The 18,515-nt window shown below is 52.1% G+C and overlaps 1 protein-coding gene across 3 annotated transcripts in view; it reads left to right on the forward strand.

The window, feature by feature from the left end:
* The window catches only part of LINGO1 (leucine rich repeat and Ig domain containing 1), a 158,206-nt gene that overhangs the window by 81,723 nt on the left and 57,968 nt on the right, over nt 1-18,515 (forward strand). For 2 of the 3 annotated variants that reach the window (XM_039732162.1, XM_039732172.1), the window contains 2 exons: nt 10,989-11,131; nt 15,379-15,464. The gene's annotated coding sequence lies outside the window, so the exon portion shown is untranslated. The remainder of the gene's footprint in view (nt 1-10,988; nt 11,132-15,378; nt 15,465-18,515) is intronic. The other variant, XM_039732181.1, reaches the window with a different exon arrangement.

Here is an 18,515-nt window from a genome sequence, read left to right on the forward strand (position 1 = left end):
TAACTCACCATACTTCTCGGGCATTGCATCTCTGGCTGCCAGCCCTGGGTGTGTGCCTGAGTGCAGGGGCTGGGTGGGGGCTGCATTGCATGTGCTCTTGGGGCAGGGCTGAGCTTTCCAGCTGTGCCAAGAGCTCTGGGAGGTGGCACATTGGCTGCACCTCTGCAAGAGGGGTTGGAGAAACCCTTGTCCAGAAGGAGCCCTCAGAACTTGGGCTTTGCTTGCATCTCTGCGGAGGGAGAGGCGAGCCTGTGGTCAGGGTGTTCTCTGGCATTGCTGGTTCCTGCCATGATTCCAGCAGCAGGGAGCTGGGTGACAGGGGCCTGTTTGAGGTTGTTTCAGTGTTGTGCTCTGGATCTGTGCCCCAGGTGTCACAGGCAGGGACCACAGACCTTCTGGAGAGTACTTGCTGGGGCTCAGGGTGCACCCCTCATTGCCAGCAGCTGAGAGTGCATTCCAAGTCATCTGTGGCTTTCCTGTGCCCCCCATGCTTGCCAGCAAGGGCAAAGCTCTCATGCAAAGCTGTGCTGATTTAGCAAACCTGTGCTTTATGGGGGGGTGGAGAACATGCATCCAAAAGTTCCCAAACTGACTCAATTTCTCCAGTGTTAGCACTGAAGGGAGTCTCCCCTCTCTGTCTCTGAGCCCTTTTAGTCCTCAGCTCTGTCCCAACACATCTGTCAGCTTGTCCTCTGCCACAGGCTGCTGGCTGCTGGAGACCTCACCTCTCCAGCCAAGGTGCTTCTGATGGCCTTTGTGGTGGCAGAGCAGGACCAGTGATCTTGCCATATGCCAGGTGCCAGGAGCAGAGGGAGGAAAAGGTCTTTTAAAAGCCATCACACCATTTCACCTTACCAAAGTTGTCATGACAATGCAACACTGAGGCTTTCATGACAGCCCTATGCCCCAGTGTGGGCTAGTGAGAAATACCAAAGAGCACTTTGTGCAGCCCCCTTTCCTGTAGGCAGGAGGCATTTGGAAATGACAACTCATTGAGCTTAACAGTAAAAATTTAAGTTCTGGGAGTGAAACCAGAGCAGCAGTGGGAAGGTGCATGTTGGTGCCAGGACTGAGCACTGGCACAGCAGCAGGTCTCACCCTGGATGCTGATTCTTCTGCAGACTCCGTGCTCAGCAGTTGTGGCTTGGGCAAGTTTCTGGCACAGGAGACAGTGCTTTATGCTGCTTTCTTTGGTTTGATGTGATGGTTGGATTATGCTGTGGGCTCCCCACAGCTGTGTGCCCAGCTCCTGTGTGTGCCCTCACCCCAGCTGTGGGCACTGTGGATGTCTGCCCAGCCTGGTGCTTTTTACAGCCCTTGGCTTTGTTATTCCAAGTGTTGGTGTGGCATCCTGGGGACAGTCTGTGTGATGTGTAGTTCAGTAAATATATAATGGGTGTTTTAGGGCTTTATTGCTTTTATGCAGCACTAATGTAATGCCATTTAGAGAGCTCTGGCACACCCATCAGCAGCTCAAGTGGAGCAAAGGAAGGATGTTCTTCCTCTCCAAGCCCATCATCTTCCCCACTTGATGCTCTCAGCCATGATATAGTGGTCTAAAGGTGACAACTTGTCTCTGTGAGCACTCTGAAAAGCAGGCAGTGGGATCATTAGAAATGACTGTGGATTGGCCCTGCTTTAAAAGGGAGCAAAATATTTGGCCAAAGTCCCATTGGAGCATTTTCAGCTTTTGTAAAAACCTTCTGCTAGACAACTTGTTTCTAGAGTTCCTACCAGAATCGGGCTCTTGGGTTTCAGATCACCTCTGTGAGGAGCTGCAGGTGCTCTATGGGGCTTTAGCCAGCCTAGGAGGTGTCACCAGGCCTCAGCTGTGTGTTGGGTAGGGTTGGAAACACTGCCTTGCCTAGCATTCCCCTGCTTCAGGGCAGGACTTGGCTCTTGTTCCTACCTGTGCCCATCTTGTAGGCTGGTCCTGGGCAAAGCCTGTTCTGTGGTGAGCCTTGTGCCCCTGTCCCACACTCAGCACTGGGGGGCTGGGACTCCCATGTGGATGGCTGCTCCCTCTGCCTTGTAGGGGTGCTTTTATTCTGGATTGGCCCCTCAACAATCTGGGCCCCTGGCACTTAATAACTGCAGTACCTAATTTTAGTGTAATGGCACTCGTTCAGTCTGCTGTTCCCAGAATGTGCAAGTGACATAAATTAATGTTACGCAGAAAAAGTCAAGTTTCTAGTGTGAGATCAATAGATCATAATGTGGTGATATTTGAAAATACATCTTATTAGCAGTTCATATTTTGGCACTTTCCATGGATTCCCACGAGCTCCCTTCCCTGCTGCCCCAGGGAGCTGCTGTGCATGTGGTTGCTGACAGCATCAGTAGTCCTGTGAGATGACACTGCCTGTGCTGGATGTCACTTTGTGGCTTTTATCCCCTGGGAAATGAATGGAAAGAGGTTGGAGTGCTGTTGGTCGCTGCAGGGCAGAAGCAGGAGCCTTTGGCATCTTGCAGCAGTCATGAGAGGAGCTTCTTTCTGAGCTGGCTCAGGGGGTCCAAGCAGGCAGACACCACAGAGCTGACATTGCATGGTGCTGTTGTGAACCAGCCTGAAGAGAAAAATGAGGCTGCTCTCCTGTCCATGGCTGCTCTCCTGTCCTGGATGAAGACAGAGCTTCCCTGGAAGGATGCTGAGCACACCTGTGTGAGCTGGGCTGTGCCTCTGGGCAGATGAGCAGAGCCTTTGAGCCTTCAGGGCCCAAACAGCACCATTTACCTGCACTGAGGAGCAAAGGTAATGTGAGGGGCCCCCCATGGCTTTGCCTCAGCACAATCCTTCTCAGCTTCAGCTTATGTGCCTCTGCAGAGGTGCTGTTTGACAGCTCAAAGTGACTTGCTTGGGGCCAGGGCTCAGGGTAAGGGCTGGCTGTGTTCTGGCTGGGGGCTGGTCTCCAGTTACTCCTGTGCTTGTCTCCTCCTCCCCACGTGCAGGAGATGGTGCTGGGCTGATTTGTCTGCAAGAGTCGGGCTCTTTGGCAAGGGGTTCAGGGCTGAGTTTTGCAGCCAGCTGTAAGAATGTCCCTCCAGGGCATGTGCACTGCAGCCCTCCCCTCACACGCCTTGTGCTGCTTCCTCCTCCTCCTCGGGAGGAAGCTAATCTCCTCTGCAGACCTCTCCCTCAGAGCAGATTAGAGCAGCTCCCAGCTCCCCCAGTGCTGCAGAGGGATTGCCAGGATCAGGGGCTTGGATTGGAGCTGGGGGGATGATCCCTGTTTGTGTAAGCCTGGGTGGGGAAGGTGGTGTGCAGTCATTCTGCTGGAGAAGATGCACTTCCCTCTGGTCCCCAGAGCCAGCGGAGCTGTGCTGGGCTTTGCTCAAATGGAGGATGCTTGTGTACACTTCTGTAAGCAATGAAGTGACTCAGGTTGCCCACTCAGTCTTCTCTTTCCACAGACTGTTCCCAGAGTCCCTCCGGATGTGTCTGAAGCATCCTAAATAAGACCTGAGCTCTGTGCTCCGAGGTGGAGGCTGCGCTGAGCTGCTCAGAAGAAAATAGGCCATTGCTTTCCTCACGCAGGCAGGCATTTAAAGAGCCTGTGAGGGAGGAGTGTGGGCATGTGGCTAAATCAGAAGTGAGGAGCTGTCCCCCCCCTTTGGCACCTCACCTGCCTTCCTTGAAATGGGGCCACTGGGAAGCCAGGCTGCAGGCTGGCTGGCTTTTTTTGGTAGTTTGCTTGGTGGCATTGGCTTTGTGGGTTGCTCCCAGCACCCAGCAGAAATCACTAGGGAGAAGCAGCTCACTTTTTGTCTCGCCTTTCCAACCAGAGTTTCCAAAAAATGGCTCAGGTTTGTCCCTTTTCTCCCAGAAAAGTTAACAGCAAAACCTGCTTGCCTGAAGTGGGATGAGGCAGTTGTCCTTGCAGGAATCCCAGCCTTGCTCCCCTGATCCTTTCTTCAGCCAGTTGCCCAGGCAAAGCATCTATCTCTGTCTTCCAACCTGAGATGCTGTCTCTTCACTAATTAAATTAGGAATATCACCTCTTTATAATTGTCAGTTGATTTCAAATTAAAAAGGGACCTGTCGGACCAAGAAGAACCTTATCCTCCCTCTGGGGACTGCCTTCCTTTTTATTTAAGTTTTTTTTCAGGCTGATAATTCCATCTGAAAGTCTCCTGTGATACTGTGGTAACCCTTGGATGCTATTCAAGTGCATCCTGGCCCCTGGCGTGTGCTCATTGCCTCCTAATTGCTCTAAATAAGTTGGGAATGATGAAATTAAAGTGCCATTGATATGAGGCAGCCCTGGCATGCGGCAGTTACAGGCATGTGAGGGATGTGGACAGATGGGGAGATGTTAGGATAATAGGTATTAAATGCAGATTTTACCCTGTTTGGGATCCCCATCTAAGCACAGTTCAACCTCTTGGTGCAGCAGGTTTGGCACTCCTGTGCTGGTGCCCCAGCTGAGCATTTGGCATGGGTTGGGGATGTGTAGGACATAAAACTGTATGACCTCCCTTAGTTCTGAAGGGTTCCTGGGTAGTGGACCCTCCAGGGACAAGGACATGCAAGATAACCCTGAGTCCACACAGTCTGTAAATCCTGGGTTGCTCATCCTTTGGGTGATGTGGTTCACACTGAAACAATAGATGTGGGGTGCTGGATCTGCTCTGATTCATTGAACAGGGCTTGTTGTTCTCCTCATTCCCTTCAGCTGTAATTTTGGAGTTGGGTTCAGGTTTTAACCCTGAAACAGCTGAGTTTGGGGTTCTGGTGTTGAACCAGAAGCGAGTGGTAGCCCCCTGCCCTGGCATGCAGGAAAGCTGGGCTGAGACCCCAGTGTGCCTGGGATCAGCATTCCCTGCTCCTGACCTTGCCCTGGAGTGGGGACAGCACCAGCAGGGGATGTGGGGGCTGCCCTGGGCAGAGGCTGGGAGCTGCTTGGTGTCATTCAGGGGCTGCTCTTGTGCTCTGATCACCTGGAAACGTTGCTGCTTTTAGTGTCCTTTGCTCTGGAAGAAAACAGACTATTTTTGGCATGTGTAGTCAAAGGGGCAGAATGACACAATTGCTGGCTGGTGGTGCTGCAGTGTCCCATTGCAGCAGAGGGGCCTGGATAAGACCTGACTTCAGATCTTCAGCAAAGGCAGTTTTGTGACAATCTGTTCCCAGCCAGAAGAGACTCCTCACATCACCCACAGGGTGAAAGTCATCCCAGTCCAGCGATTCCACACTCATCCCCATGACTCAGTATCCCATCCCTGATCCTGCAGCAAGAACTGTCTGGGCATGGTACCATGATGCCCAAGGAGAGCATCTTAGCCAAGGCAGCCCATTTTTGGAGCATACAGGAGTGGCTGGTCCCAGAGCTGCAGGTGAGGATGAGCCTCATCAGTCTGCAGGCACTTCTGTAGCCTTACAGGTATGCTTGGTTTGGTGATTGTGCAGTTAATAGTTTTCTGAAGATGGATGGCAGGTACAGCACAGCAGTTTGCTTTCCAAAAAAATGCCAATCATTCTAATCACTTGCCTAAGATTTGGGTCAAGTCCAGCCACCTGGCTTTGGATAATAACTCTCCCAAGTCTTCTTGAGCTAGTCTTGTGAAGCATTGGCATTCTCAGGACTGTTGAAATGGATGGGAGGTGCTCTGACATGGCAGCCAGCTGGCCTCCAAGATGCATGGCTGATTGCAAAGTGATGGAAAGTTACATTTGCTCAGTCTGAGCCAGTTCTATTCCTGTATCTGGCCTTGGCTGTGACTTTGGCTTCCCTGTGGCTCATCGGATGCTCACCCTGCGACGTGCTCACCTGGAGGCTTTGGGTTGAGATGGCAGGATCCCTTGCTCTGGGCAGCCCTCCAGGCTCAGGGCTCATCCATCAGAGGAGTTCAAGACCTCTGAATTCTACCTGTTGCACATTTAAAGGCCAGAGGAGCAGATTTATGACTGTGGTCTGACCTGCTCTGGAACAGAAGCCAGAACTTGTCCCTGGCTGATTGCTTTGTCAAGTGTAGCAGCTCTGGGCACACTCAGGCACGTGGTTCCCAAAGATGGGAGCTGCAGGCTCTTGGCTCTGCTGGCAGGCAGCAGAGGTCTCCACGAGGCTCCCATCTGTTCCTAGCTGGGCTGTTTGGAGTAATCCCTTTGAGCAAGGGGTGCTCCCAGAGTGCGTGGGGTGTCACTGCCTGGCTGCTCAAAGGCCCATGGGCACTCCCTGGGCTGGTCCTGGTGCCTGAAAGTTCAAATCTCCCCAACACTTGGTATCTCCAAGCAAACAGGAGGTGGTTAGAGTGGCTGTAAATCCCTACAGGTTGTAAATCCCAGTGTTTGAAGGGATTTAGGTGGAAATTCCTTCAGTTAACTTTCTCAAAAGGATCTGTGAGCTGCAGGGTTGTCAGCATGATGCCAGTTGTGCTTTCTGGATGGCCGATCTCCCTTGGGCCCAGCACCCTGAGGTGCCCTGCTTGTGTTCAGGGGTGTGCTCCTACCCTTTGCTGCTGCTCCCAGCTGCAGCCCCTCTACAGCTGAGCTCTCAGTGCAGCACATGGAATTCTCAACAGAAGCCAAGGTGTGTGCTGTGACCGTGAGATCCACTCCCAGTGAATCCTTTTCTCCTCTTTCTTGCATGTCTGTCAGATCATCTCTGCTCTTCCCCTGCTTCCCCTTCCCTTGGCCACTTCCAGGAGGTGGCTGCCTCTGGGCCCTGTGCCTTGGGCAGGAACAGGTCTGTGCCAGCTCCCACCAAGAGCCATCCCCTTCCCTGCATGGCTGAGCACAGTACAGGACGCCCCTGGAGCTGCAGGGAAAAGCTCCTGGTGACTTCCATCAGGAAACAAGCTGGGTACTTGCACAGGACCATGGAAGAGGGGAAGCACAGGGCAGGGCTGGCTTGTCTGTGCCAGCACGCTGGGTTTTGGCCTGTGCTGAAATTGGCTGTTCCTGCCTGGCATGGAGGAGGAGGAAGGAGCAGTGCTGGGTGGAAAGCCCTGGTGAGCTGGGCTTGGCATGGGTGTGGGAGGAGGGAAGGAGCAGTGCTGACTGCTCCCAGGAGGAGCCACGGGAGCTGTCACCATGTGTCACCCCCTGTTTGGCAGCCCCAGCCTGCTTGGCCATCAAGTGCAGTTAAAAAGGCTGAGCAGGCACCAGGACTTGTTTTGCCACCAGCAACTGCTTGATGCTGTAGGCAGCTCTGCCTTCTTGGTCTGTGCCATGCACGCTCTGGGCAGGGAGTGTTTTTGGGGGGCAGATCCCTTGGAGTGCTGCCCTGGTGGTGATGGTGCAGTCTGTTGCATGAGAACTCTGCTAATTGGGCCAAGCTTCAGTGTTTTGTGGGCTTCGTATGCCCTCCAAACAGGGCAGTCTCACACCCTGGCTGGCACTGGGCAGAGCAGGCTGCTCCTGGTCCCCACTTGCCTCAGATGCCCAGAGATGTCCTGGCATTGCTGGGCAGGGCAGTGAGGGAATGGAAGGACTTGCTTTCCCATCTCGATTCCTTGTGGCTGAGATTTCTCTCAAAGAGCCTTTCACCCAGAGGTGAAGTCACTCACCATGGCCACCTTCAGCAGCTGCTTCTGCATTGTGGGTTGTAAATGTCCCCTTAATTTAGTGCCTGCAGTGCACTAAAGCAGCAACCTTAGCACAGCCTCTGCATAATAACCAGAGAGGCTCTCGCTCCTGAGCTCTGACACACAGGGCTCTCCTTGACTGCTTAGTCCCAGGGGCTGATGTCTCCTTTACCCTGGGTGCCTCAGCCTCCCCACCACATGCTTTTGAAAAATAACTCCCTGTAAAATAGAGAGATTTAGTCTAGTCCAGCTGGGCAGGCCAGTCCAGGCAGTAATGCACTCACATCCTAAATGTTTCAATTCTTTTGGCTGAACTTCCCGGTGAAAGGTGGTTTTTTCTCCTTCATGAAAGAGAATAACAGCTCTGACCTTGAGGAGAGAAATGAGGGTTCAGAGTTCTCTTTCTTTTTTTGTTGCTATTTTTCTTGCAAAATATTCCAGTTGAGAAGGATTTTTTGCTTAAACAATTTATACTCAGTGGATAGATTTATTCTGTTCAGCTACCAGCAGCAAGAAAGCCTTGTTATTCCCTGTGGCATGTGGGTCGGGTTTTTTTCCCCCTCAATACTCATAAATACTCTTTGCTAAATTTGAGTTTTTACTACTTGAAGCAGGAGGGACCAGGTACTCCTGCCCTGTTCTGATGCTGGAGGGATCAGCCTCCTTTTCTGCCCTGACCCTGGGTAACCTGAGTGGTGCTCAGGATTGGTTGTTAAATATCCCTCTGTCTCCCCATGCCTGATCCAATTCTGCTCCCTTGTTATTTCCATCTCTCAGGGATAAAGGATCTGCACAAATTACTTTTTTGAACATCCTGGAACCAAGAGGTGATTTGGAGGCAACACTTCAGAATCCCACCTGGCTTCCACTTCCCGTGCCTCTGCTCCCAGCCAACACCCTGCTGTCCTGGCTTTTGGCAGGAACTGGGCAAGAAAATGTTTCCTGGTTTAGCAGCATTGTTTCAAGGGAGAAGAGGAAAATGTAGAGGTTTGGTTTGAAAATATTTGAGTTAACGTGGCAGAAATGCAAGGACTTGACAGCAAAGTTGGTTTAGATTGGGGTAGAAAAGAAATGAGGAGACTTAAAATGAAAAGTGGGCTCAGGGGGAGGGAAAAAAGGCAATGGTTCCTTTCAAACACATAAAACCTGGCTGCTTTGATGCTGATGGAGCACTTGATACTCTTTGTGAAACCATTCCCCATGACAAAGCCAGTTTTCCAGGCCAGAATTGTTGCTGGTGGGTTTGGCTGTGGTAGCACCTTGAACGCCTGGTGCTTGCCTCAGTTTCCCTTCATAGAATCACAGTGTGTCTTGGGTTGGAAGGGATCTTCAAGGACAACCCCCTGTCATGGGCAGGGACACCTTCTACCAGACCAGGGCACTCCAAGCCCTGTGCAGGCTGGCCTTGGGCACTGCCAGGGATCCAGGGGCAGCCACAGCTGCTCTGGGCACCCTGTGCCAGGGCCTGCCCACCCTCACAGGGAAGGATTCCTTCCTAATATGAAATCTATTCTTCCCTTGTCTGTAGTTTTTCCATGAGGTTTGGGGCACTTCAGCTGCCTCATCTCTCCCTTCACCAGGGTGGGCTGGTGCAGGGTCCCACATGGTGCTGGCAGCACCTCCCTTGCTCAAGAGATTTAGCTGAGATCTCCAAACTCATTGCAGTGGTGAGCCTGAGGCAGCATCCCTCCTCTCAGAGGCAGCTCTGTCTCTCTGGTTTTGGTTTCTTTGGAGCTCAGATTCTCAGCCTCCTTACCTCTCCACCAGTGCAATGTTTTAGGAACAGATGGGCTTAATTTCCGATTGCCGCCCCCTGAACTTGGGAGGAGGCTTGAGTTTGGAGCCAGTGTGCCTCTCGTTCCATGTGAGTCCATCCAGCAGGCTCCTGCCTGCCCTGCCCCTGTGGACATGGAGCCAAGGACCCGGCAAATTGCCCTCTCTGTGATGAGAGAGGCTCTCAGAAGTAAGATTTTCCCTCTCAGTGGATAAATCCGTCTCCATGTTACCTTAGCAGTGGCAGCGGCTGAGCATCTTCTTATGGGTTGATACTGTTGAGATGCTTAGTCTAAGCTCCATCTAATCCTCTTTCGGGGAGCTATCGGGCTGGTGATCTCCTACAAACAGGTTTTCCAACACCAGCCTCAGCATTTTGTGGTTTGTGATCGTGCTGGAAGGGTGATGGTCCTGCTGCACCTCTGCTGCTGCTCCTGAGCTGAACCAGAGGTGAAAGGGAAAAGGAAATGAACCTACAAGTTTCTAACCTGAACCCTGCTTTCGTAGGGTTTTGTGGCATGTGATTTCCTTATCCAGCTTCTTGTGGAGCATAAATCAGATTTATATAAGTGATTTTGTGTTGGATTAAAGCTTTGAGGTGTTTTTTTGAGAGTACCCTCATGAATCTGGCCTGTTGTGTTTCTGCCAGTGTACCCTGGGAATCTTGTCACTCTTTGGGAATCAACAGCAGATGTCAAGCAGATTTAAAGTGTTTCCAATGCCCTTCTGTGTGTCAAGGCCCAAAATTCAAGACAGAATTTAGAGGTGCCGCAGTGTGAAAACTCTTGGACTGTTGAACTTGGCAATCAAAGCCTGATTCCTGCTTGCTGAGTGGGAGCCTTGTGTGTGGCTGCCCTCCATGATCACATTGTCACATCTGACATGGGGACAGAGTCGCCTGGCAGCAGTGCTGGCACAAGGCAGCTGTGTGGACTGGCACCCAGGGCGTGGGAGAGAGGCTGTGAGATCTGATCAGCACCAGCCTGGTTGTTAGACCCCATCCCTGGGATCTGGTTTGGACCAGTTTAGGCATGGACATTGTCCCTGCTGGAGCAAGATGAGCAAAGCCCGTTCTGCCATGGGCTGCAGGGAGCCCTGGTCAGCACTGGGAGTGAGCAGCCCCTCGTGGAGAGGGAGATCCCTGGGCACTGTGTGTTCTGCCATGGGCTGGGCTCCGTGCAGGGAGCCTTGGCCAGCACTGGGAGTGAGCAGCCCCTCGTGGAGAGGGAGATCCCTGGGCACTGTGGTGATGCATTGACGAGCTGGAACAGAGGCTGGATGGAGTTAAGGGGAATAAAGTGGAGAATTATTGAAGTGCCCTCAAAGGCCACACCCTGGCAGTGCCCGGATGGCTCCAAGATGAGAGCAAAAGAGGGCTTGGTCACGAGAGCTCACATTTTTATAAGTTTTAGTCCATTTGCATATAGGAGTTAACTGTCCAATTAACAGCTTCAAATGGTGAAGTTTCATCCTCCTTGCTTGCTTGCCCTCTTTTCACATTGTTTATGCTTTGGGCCTGAAGTTTGAAGAGATTGTCCTTGAGTCTCCAGCTAGAACAGGATTGTTTTGCCTCCACCACCCTGTGAAAAGATCCCAGTAACACTTAATACAAAGCTAAAATCTGCACACCGACACAGAACAGAGAAAGCCCAAGGTATCACTGACGCTGTCCCCTTCCTCCTGTCTTGCAGGGCTGTGTGTCTGGGGCTGAGCCAGGTGCCCCCTGCTCCGTGCTGGGTCCCATGAGACGGGCAGGACCCCCCTGTCCCTCGTGCCCGGGGCCGCAGCGCCCGGCTCTGCCCGCCCGGCCGAGCTGCAGAGAGCTGCTGCCACGGTGAGTCCTGCTCTGGCTTTCCTTGGTGAGTCCTGCCACTGCTCTCCTTTCCCAGGACACCTCCCTGCAGAAGGACTGCTCTGGGTCGCTGTTCTTGTTGACTCTGTGAGCGTCCCTGGCTGCAGCGGGGTCACAGCGTGGGGCACCTGTGCCAGCCTGTGAAAAAAGGCCCTGAGGGAACAGCTTATGCACCAAAAAAATTCAGGTTTCAGTCAACAGACTCAGCTCACGAATTCAGGTTGTATTTAGCAAGTGGCTTTGGCTGGGAAAAAAAAAGTGAAACACTGAAAAGTTTGATTTTGACATTTTCAAAATGAAACCTTTCAGCCATCTGTTTCAAGATGACATTTCATTTTGATTTTTTTCTAGGTTTTTTTTTCCCAGGGTGGAGGGGAAGCCACCTACAAACAAAATGAAAGCTTCACTTCAGCCCAAACAAAATGTTTCATTCAGCCCCAAATTATTACTGGAGCTTTAAAATTTGGCAAAGAAAAAAAAATTACTTTGGTCATCCTGAATTACTTTCTTTTCTCTAATCACCAGGACAAAAGAGAAGCGTGTGAGGGAGTGGGAGCCCATAGCACGCAGCGTTGGGGGTTTTTGAGTGGGAGTTTGGGAAGAGCCTGTGGTGGCAGAACATGTTGTACCAATGACTTTGGTGATGGCAGAAGCCTGTGGGAGCCAATTTTAGCTACGGCAGAAAGCTCGTGCTGGAGAGGAGAGTGAGCTGTGCTGAGCCCACCTGGAGCCAGCACCCTCCCAGGCTGTGGGGGTGGTGCCAGTGCCCAGAGCTGTGCTGGGTGCCAGAGGTGTGTGCTGGGTCTCACCCAGTGCCATTCCCTCCCTGCAGGGCACAGCTGTGCCTGCTACCTGCTTTCCCAATCTGGTCTTTGGGAAGGCCCACTTTGGGGAGGTAAATGGGAAGCAGAAGGGACCTTCTGGTCTGCCCAGAACCTTTTTGTAGCTCTCTTTGAACAGGAGAAATCACTCTGAGGATGGAGGAGAGAAGGAAGGGGCTGGGGGGGAGAACAAACCCCTGTAGGGCTGCATGGGCTCCTCTCAGCCCCCTGATGGCAGGGAGGAGGTGATCTGACCCATATCCCAAATCCCATCATGGCTGGTACCTGGGTAGCACCTCCACTACCCAGCTCAGCTGAAATTGCCCAGCTGGAGAAAACAGCTGTGCTTTTCATTTACTCCACCCCAGTCTATCCCAAATGTGACCCTCTCCAGCCACACAGAGCTGCTGCACGTTGGGGCTGCTGGGCTCCTTGCCATGGGGCTGTGCTGGCTCATGCCCTGTGTCAGCAAGGAGGAATGGGGGGCTGCATCATAGAAAGAGAACATGGAGCCCCAAAACCATGCCATAAACAAAATCTGTGCAGCAGCACGAGGGGCTGCAGGAAGGCATGCTGGGCTGGTTTCCTGGGAGGAGTGGGGTGTGCAGGACTCCCAGCCCAGCAGGAAGGCTCACACACAGCACTGCAGGCAGGTGTCTGGGAGCGTGGTGGGACTGCAGGTGTTCAGCTCTGCTCACACGTGCTGCCATGCTGCTGTCAGCACTGGCTCCCTGCTGAAGTGGTGTGGGGTTGCTGCCTTTGTTGCAGAGGAAAAAAAACCTGGCTGTTCAGAGGTACGTGAGATCAGAAGGGATCATGGCTGCTGCAGGTCTGAAATCACTGTCTGCCTTTGTTTGGAGGGGAGCTGGTTGTGCCCAAACCTCTCCTGGCTGTTTTGCAGGTGGCTGTGACTCCAGGATGAGAGTGACAGTGCTGGGAGGGTGGTAGGACCTTGTCCCTGTGGGTTTACCCCAGAGGGAGTCCCTCCACCCTGCTTTGGCAGAGTCTTTCCCCAGGCCCTTACTGGAAGCCCCTGAAGCTCCAGAATCATGTACCTCTGGGTTTGCATTTACTGTTCCTACCTTCCATTCTCTTCCTCTGTTTTCATTTCTCCCTCTTTTCCCCCCCTCCCTCCATCTTTATCAGTGGCTAATGAAACAGGCAGGAGAAACCCAATTCGTACAGTAATTAAATTTACTTAGAGGGTATTCAGCTGGAGTAATGAGAAGTTTAATTCAATGATTAGTTTTTTCTTTCATTAATTAAAAATGGAACAACGGTGCAGTTACAGTGGGCTGCATTGATCCTCCTTGTGGAAAGCTGCTGATGGAGGAGGAGGAAGGAAAGCTTCTCATTTTATCTTCTCTGGATGCTCTCCCCACACACAGATGCCTCTATTGTCCCCTGTTCCCAGCTGATCCCTTGCCCAGGTGTCCCTGAGTGACTTTAGGTGAGGGGTGCTTGGGGTGGTGATGAGGAGAGCAGTGGCACAGTTCCCCACACGGGTCCTCTCCCTGATCTGTCCCCAGCCTTTCAGTTTAAAAATGGATTTGAAATATTTGCTGTGGGTGGAAGATTGAAAAGCAGGTCCCAGCCCACAAGAAGTTTAGGGTGGGAGAGTTGTTTTCCATTCTTGCTGAACAGATTTTGATCCATTTAAATATGTTAAACTCACAAACATGTTTTTAGTCTTTTAAAATAAGTGATGTGTGAAAGCAAAAAATAAACCAAATAAGTAATTTCCAGTTTTTCCAATGCCTTCTGCAGGATCTTGAGCAATGTTAGGACCTCAGATGTCCTCTGAAGCATGATTGGGCAGGTTCTGTTCCCTAAAGTAGAGACATTTGTGCTCCCAGTTTTGACACAGATGGACTTTTTTGGTAGCTTTGGGGATTGCTGTGAGATCTGCTTATGTGTGAGTTCCTAAGGAGGAGTAGACAGTAACAGGAATAACCTCCAAAAAAACAAGGAACCATTAACTGGTGTGACATACCCTGTCTGTGCAGGAGCTGTGTACAGGAGGGGGCTGGCCAGGTGAGCCAGCACTGCCTGCCCCTCACTGTGCCCTCCCTGCCACCTCTCTGCCAAGTCATCTGCTGCTCTGGGGCCTCTGATGGTGAGAATTAGCCAAGGGCTGGGGCACCAGCACCTGGGTTGGAGGCCACTGGGAGCCAAGAGCACTCAACACCTCTGGAAATCAGATGCTTTAGCTTTTCTTGGGTTATCTTGGGGGTGATAACTGCTTTAGGAAAGGTGGGCAAGGGAGAGGCTCCTGGCCAGCCCAGCACTGGGTCCCTGTGCTGGGAAGACAGACAGAGTCCCACGTGGGACTGGAGCCCCTCCAGCAGTGCTCCTACCTCCTGGAGGCTCCTCTGTGCCCCCGTCTGTGGAGTGGCTCAGGACATGGAGAAATGGCTTTTTATGGCAAGAAAGGAGGAATGCATCCCCCTGCTTTGACCTCATCTCCCGAAACAGCAGAAATTGTGCTGGGAAATGGTGAATGGGGGGCATTTCTTCCCACACTGCAGGAGGGCTGCAGCTGAGCTCTTCTCCCTCCAGCACACGTCTCTGCTGTGGTGGCACTGGGAGGGAGCCCCGGGCTGGGTAAATTGGGGCACCCTGTGCTGGCAGCCTGTGCACCCCTCAGCTGCACCGAGCTCCTGGCGTCTCTCAGGGCCCAGCCTGTTGTCCCCAGGACTTGTGGCAGTGTGCTGGCTGTAACACAGCATCTCCCAATCCCAGCACATCTGTGGGACAGCCCTCAGACTCCCTGGCTCTGTGGGGTGCAGGGTCCCCAGTTTGAGCCTCATTGCTGGGGTCCTGAGCTGTGAGAGCCCTTTGCAGCTCGGTGCTCTGGTGATGTTTAGCAGTTCCTGGGCTCTGTGAAGCATTTGGCTGGGATACAGGGATGCAGCCAGGGACTGAGCTGCCTGGAGAGGCTTTTGGAAGGAAGTGTAAGCCCGTGCTGACCAGTGAGTGACATCTAGACTTGTAATCAGCTGCAGCAATGCCTTACAACAGTGTTTTTCCAAGGGGTTTTGCATGCATGTGCTTCTTCAGAGATCACTGCAAATGATTCCCAAGTGCTCTGGCCCAAATCTGTCCTGGTAGCTGTCAGCAGATCAATGCTCTACTAAGTACAGACCTGCTCTATTTCCGTGGGAAAATGGCTCTCTTAAGCAGTTCATTTTAGACCTTCCAGCAGCAGGGCCACTAAATTTTGGTAGTTGTGTTTTTCTGTCTGTTACTGCCTGATTTATAACTTTTAAATATCATCTTGGATGAAGATTGAGCTTCCCTGAGCTCACTTTTGAGAGGGAAACGCATTCACAGCTTTTTAATTTCTCTCCTGCTCACCTCTCAAACGCCAGGTTTAAAGCCCTAATTTTGGTTTCCTTTTGCTCACAGTGCATGAGTGGAAAGCAGAGGAGAGGCCAAAGCCCAGTGCACACCTGGCATCTGATCCCCCAGCATCCTGCCTTCATCTGACCCAGGTAGGTGCAGCAAGCTGGGAGCACTGGTGCATGTGATGCTCACCTGCATTTGTGGTGCTGAGTCCAGGGCTGGACTGGTTTCCATTGCCAGAAACATGGTGAAAATGCCTTTTCCTTCCCCCTTAGTCTGGGGTGGCTTCCCAGCCCTGCTGGTGGGGCTGACTGAGGTGCCTGCCTCCCAGCCCTGCTGGTGGGGATCCTTCCAGCTAGGAGCTGGAGCAGGTGTTCAGTCAGTCCATGTGCCTGCTCAGGGGAGTTTTACCAGGGGGAGAGGCTCTAAACTGAGTATTTGGATGGTGGTGCTTTTGAGGAAGGGCTTTGTAAAGGGATTGTGTGAGTTTGCTCCAGTGTTCCATCAGGCAGGGACAAACGCTGCCCACATTGCTGGTGGGCCTGACTGAGGTGCCTGCCTCCCTGCTGGTGGGGATCCTTCCAGCTAGGAGCTGGAGCAGGTGTTCAGTCAGTCCATGTGCCTGCTCAGGGGAGTTTTACCAGGGGGAGAGGCTCTAAACTGAGTATTTGGATGGTGGTGCTTTTGAGGAAGGGCTTTGTAAAGGGATTGTGTGAGTTTGCTCCAGTGTTCCATCAGGCAGGGACAAACGCTGCCCACAAGGAGTGATTCAGGGGGACAGCCCAGACACCGCGGCTTGGGAATGCCAAGGAGGGGTTTTATCTTCCAGGAGAGGGCAGGCGAGAGGGTCTCAAAAAGCAGTGCCTTTGGAGATGGCTCTGCACGCTCCCCCCGGCTCAGCCTCCTCCCTGCACTCTTGCCGGGACAGTTAAAAGAGACAGGAGCAGGTTTTGGCTTGTGCTGCACATCCCAGCCTCAGCTGAGTCTGGGAGCTGTCAGCCTGATGCGGGAGATGCGTGAGACAGCAAACATCAGAGCTGACTGGGCTGAGGCAATTTCCCAGGATGTCAGTCCTCGAGAGAGAATAAAAAGGATCTCTTGCTGAAGAGCAGAGTTTGGTTTCCTAATGAAAAAAAAAAAAGGAAAGAAAATTAGGATGATTCAAGCATCTTTCATCTGCCACAGCTGGGGGAGGGTTTGTTGAAACTGGATGTTGTCCAAGGTAGTAGGAGATGGAGGAGTGTGCTGGGATCTCTGTTCAACAGGAGTGGTGCCACTGGGAGGGGCACTCCTGCCTGGGGAGGGCACAGGGGCCCACTTGGGGTTGCCAGGGGCAGTGCTCCATGCCTGGTTCAGGGCAAAGAGAATCAGAACAGTGAGGCAGAACTCCTTCACACTCACTTGTGTCATTTCTCCCTTATGTTGTTCTTTGCTCAAAGCAAAGAGGAGGATGCATGGGCTCAACCTGGTGCATGTAAAAAAGGGACCTGTCCTTACCTTGCCTCACATTCCTGAGTGAGAGGAGCCTGTGGAAAGGCATTTCCAGCTTTGCAGAGAGGTGTTTGTAGCTTCTTGTTGCTGTTTTCTGTTTTATGGTAATCAGGAATGAGCCCAGACATCCCTCCCTGCTCCCACAGGTGCTCTGTGTGCATTGGACCCTGGGAGAAGCTGTGTGTGAAGGATGCTCTGAGGAGGAGCTCCCACTGTGTCAGGGCTGACAGAGCAGCTACAGGGACCATGGAAATAGCAGTTTTCTGTGAAAATACCTTTTCAGCAGCAAGCTCTGAAGTGCATTTATTTTTAGTGATTGTCTCTTAAAACAAAATTCTGCTGGGAAATGATCCTGCTGGTTAAAGTCCTCCTGAAAATGTAAGCACCAAGAACCATCTGCTCTGTGTTTGGATTTGGGTGTTTTCTTTCAGAGTGCTCTTTGCAAAACTGAAGGTTTTTCCTAAGAACAGTTTTAGAATATTAGGTGGTTTTGGTTTTCCTTGTCCTTTTTCTTCTGAGAAAAGGAGAAAAGTTGCTTCCTAGGGAGTTTGGGATTATGGGGGGGAATGGTGTATGGTCACTTTCCCAGGCTGTTCTGTCCACTAAGCAGTGCAAGAAGAGGGCAGCCAGGCACAGCTGGGGTCCCAAACACCCCACAGGCTCCTGCCCTGCCCAAAAGCTTGGAGGGAAGCAGGATGTGGTGCTGGGAGCAGGGATCTCAGCCTGAGCATCCAGTAGGCACACAAGCTCTCTCCTCAAGGAGCCTGCAAACCTGGATGATGTGGTCAGAGGCTTTATTTAGTTCTGAGCCTGAGTGGATTTTTAATGCATGAATTTTTAGTGTTCAAACGGAGTAGATCTTTGAACTGCTGTGGTTTCCGAGGGATGTTTCTCTTCCTCTCTGACTGCATGTGCCATAAATGCTCCCAAAAAAATCCCCCACGCCCTCTCTGGTGTTTCTAGCTCTGGTGATGTGGCCACAGACTTGCAGCAGGGTTTCCACCAAGCCCCTGTGGAATGTTCTGGATTCTACTGAAAAGCAAGTTTTTGGTGCCAAGGTTACATCAAAAGCCTGGTGTCCCCACGAGCTGGGGGGACATGTGGGAGTGGCAGCAGTGTTGGGGCTGTCCCCAGAGACAGTGGGGACACCAGGGCCACTCTTGTCTTCAGCTGTGGTTAAACAGTGGGACTGGGAGAGCTGAGAGAGAGAACTGGGCTGGAGGAGGAGTGTCACAGTTAGGATGATTCAAGCATCTTTCATCTGCCACAGCTGGGGGAGGGTTTGTTGAAACTGGATGTTGTCCAAGGTAGTAGGAGATGGAGGAGTGTGCTGGGATCTCTGTTCAACAGGAGTGGTGCCACTGGGAGGGGCACTCCTGCCTGGGGAGGGCACAGGGGCCCACTTGGGGTTGCCAGGGGCAGTGCTCCATGCCTGGTTCAGGGCAAAGAGAATCAGAACAGTGAGGCAGAACTCCTTCACACTCACTTGTGTCATTTCTCCCTTATGTTGTTCTTTGCTCAAAGCAAAGAGGAGGATGCATGGGCTCAACCTGGTGCATGTAAAAAAGGGACCTGTCCTTACCTTGCCTCACATTCCTGAGTGAGAGGAGCCTGTGGAAAGGCATTTCCAGCTTTGCAGAGAGGTGTTTGTAGCTTCTTGTTGCTGTTTTCTGTTTTATGGTAATCAGGAATGAGCCCAGACATCCCTC

The sequence above is a fragment of the Passer montanus genome, unplaced genomic scaffold (genome assembly GCF_014805655.1).
Source record: "Passer montanus isolate IOZ18808 unplaced genomic scaffold, ASM1480565v1 scaffold111, whole genome shotgun sequence".
In the NCBI taxonomy this organism is placed as follows: domain Eukaryota; kingdom Metazoa; phylum Chordata; class Aves; order Passeriformes; family Passeridae; genus Passer; species Passer montanus.